General features: G+C 42.8%; 1 long non-coding RNA gene across 1 annotated transcript; it reads left to right on the forward strand.

Moving 5' to 3' along the window:
• The first annotated feature begins 1008 nt into the window (after positions 1 to 1008).
• Positions 1009 to 1929, forward strand: LOC122029631. Its single transcript, XR_006125113.1, has 4 exons — positions 1009 to 1245; positions 1336 to 1404; positions 1477 to 1546; positions 1864 to 1929. It is a non-coding gene; the product is annotated as an uncharacterized LOC122029631 (long non-coding RNA).
• Positions 1930 to 2488: the final 559 nt, after the last annotated feature.

The following is a 2488-nucleotide window of genomic DNA, read 5'->3' on the forward strand; positions in this document are numbered from 1 at the left end:
TCATGTTTGGAGATATGTTTATGATACTAGGGTTGGAGATTTGGTTATGATATTTAGATGAAGTGGTATATGGGTATGTTGCTTGGTGGTTAACTTGGTTGAGGATCCCTAAATTGACCAGTAAATTTGAGGACCAAATTTTTATTAGTGGGGGAGAATGTAAGATATCGCAAAATTAAATAATAAATATTATTGGACGAAAAATCTTATTGGATTTTTCCAGAATTTTTAGAAATTTTCTGGGAATTTTTCGGAACTCGTACAGAGGGTTTTGAGGGGATCGATCGGCAGGCATGGATAAGGCCTGTTTGGAATACCCATTTAAGTGGGAGTTGATTTGGGAATGGACTTAGACTTTAATTATTCTTAAACCTAGGTTTCATTTTTTTTATTTTTATTTCCTTTATTTTCTTCTTTCCTTCCCGATTCTATTTTCTTCCCTAATCTCCCGATTTCCTCCATTCGGCCTGATCACCTTCCTCCCCGATTTATCTCCACCGACGACGATCTTCCCCTTTGAGCGCCTCATCAACGCCAAGCAATCTTGGCTACTTGGCGGTCCGACCTTCTCCTTCTCTTCATATCGCGCCCGACTCTTGCCTCTTCTCCCGATTCTTTCTCGTCGCCGGTTGCCATCGCCGGCTCTGGGAGCCACCGATCGTCTTCTCCTCTTCGTTGGCGCAGCCCCATCGCCGATTGCCAGCAAGATCGCCCTGACCTGTTGGATTCCCTCCTCATCTCCTCCGTGATCTTGCCCTCTTCCGATCTGGTCACTGCCGCCCTGACGTCGCCGATCCCCACAACCATCTATGCCAAATGTGATCGCGATAGGGGAGGAGACTAGTCCTTGGCCGATCCATCGCCTTGGTCGCCATCCGTCCACCTTCGAGCGCCGCTGAAGCCACCTCGCCACCAGGTGATGCTGTTGCCGGAGGAAGAATCAACGCAGGGGGGACTAGGGCATACTCTTCCTCTCACTGGCGGATCAGAGCAGAGCAGATCAGAGGCGGTTTCCATCAGGGCTTTCTCCCCACCAGATGGATCGAATTGGGTGATCAACCTAGGTAAGCTTCCTCTGGACTCTAATGGATTCAAGGGTTTTGCTGCTTTGTGATGTTCTTCCTTGATGCTGGACTTGTGGGAAGCATCGGATCAACTTCTTGGTGGATTCTTAGTGAGCATATCACTGCCTCTTTACTTCTTGTAGCTGTTGGGGTCTTGATTGAGAGGTGGGGATCGATTTAGGTAAGTACTGCTTCTGTTTTGTTAGAGTTCAGCAACTCTTTGTTGTATAATTTGGATTCTAGATTGATTCTTGGAAGAATTGGTGTGTAGGTGTATTTGTAGCTGCTGGACAGTGGGGGTAGGGTTGTGGGGTACTGGATTTGGCTGCTCTATCTCAAGGTGAGTGTATTCCAATGAATGCATTTCTGTACAGTTGCTTCATGGGCTGATTCCTGAAAGAATTTGGTGTAGGACTACCTTGGGAGCTATCGGGCAGAGGTTGTTGGATTGGGAGCTACTGAATTTCTGTTAAAACCTCATGGTAGGCGATTTCCAGTGATGTATTTCCATTATTTTCATTAGTATGTGCTAGATTAGGGGTTTTAATGGGTTCTTGCATGAGTATTCTTAGAATCGTTGGATTTGTTGTAGGTTAGATTTATGTAAGGGTTTGATGGTTGGATTAGTGGAGATGAATTGTAGAAATTAATGGTGGTGGATCATGTTTGGATCTAGAAGGAGTTGAATTAAGGAATTAGATAAGTTACTTCGATTAGGGTTTTCCCTAATTAGTTTGGGGAGTTTATTTAGCTAATTGCTATCTATGTAATTAGCTAAATATATATTATGTGATCGCAGGACTTGGATTCGGGACGAGCGTCTCAACGTGGGATTTTCGGACACGAGCTACGTATTAAGGCGGGTATTTCTTCCTTGGCCTCTATGTAGATTCTCTTGTACTTAGTACATGGTTATTATTGGATGAATTAGACTGCTTTATCTTATATCATGATCGGTTGTTGTTTTCCTGCATGATACTTATGCTTGACCCTTGTGATGATCTATTTAATTCATATACAGTTTCCACTCTTGATATCTACTCTGTTGTGATTACACGTGTAGAGTATGTCTTGTAGGGATTGTTGGGTTGTTGGTATTCCCATGTTAATTGTGTATATGATGTACACTGAACATATGTGGGTATGTATTATAGGAGTCATCTTGTTGACCGTGCATTTACATGTGGTGTGTACATACGTATCTGTCATGTACTTTTGGAGGAGTTGTGTTGATTGTATGTTCGGAGTATATACACATGTCCGTTGTGTTTTTATTGGAGGATATATGTTGATTGTACTTATCTTTTGTGTACATGTGTGGTGGGATTATTGGAGATTTATGGTTGATTATACATATATAGTGTGTACATATGTTTGGTGGGATACGTGGTGGTATCATGACGATTATACTCTTGTTGGAGGTA

Source organism: Zingiber officinale, chromosome 10B (genome assembly GCF_018446385.1).
Source record: "Zingiber officinale cultivar Zhangliang chromosome 10B, Zo_v1.1, whole genome shotgun sequence".
Taxonomy (NCBI): domain Eukaryota; kingdom Viridiplantae; phylum Streptophyta; class Magnoliopsida; order Zingiberales; family Zingiberaceae; genus Zingiber; species Zingiber officinale.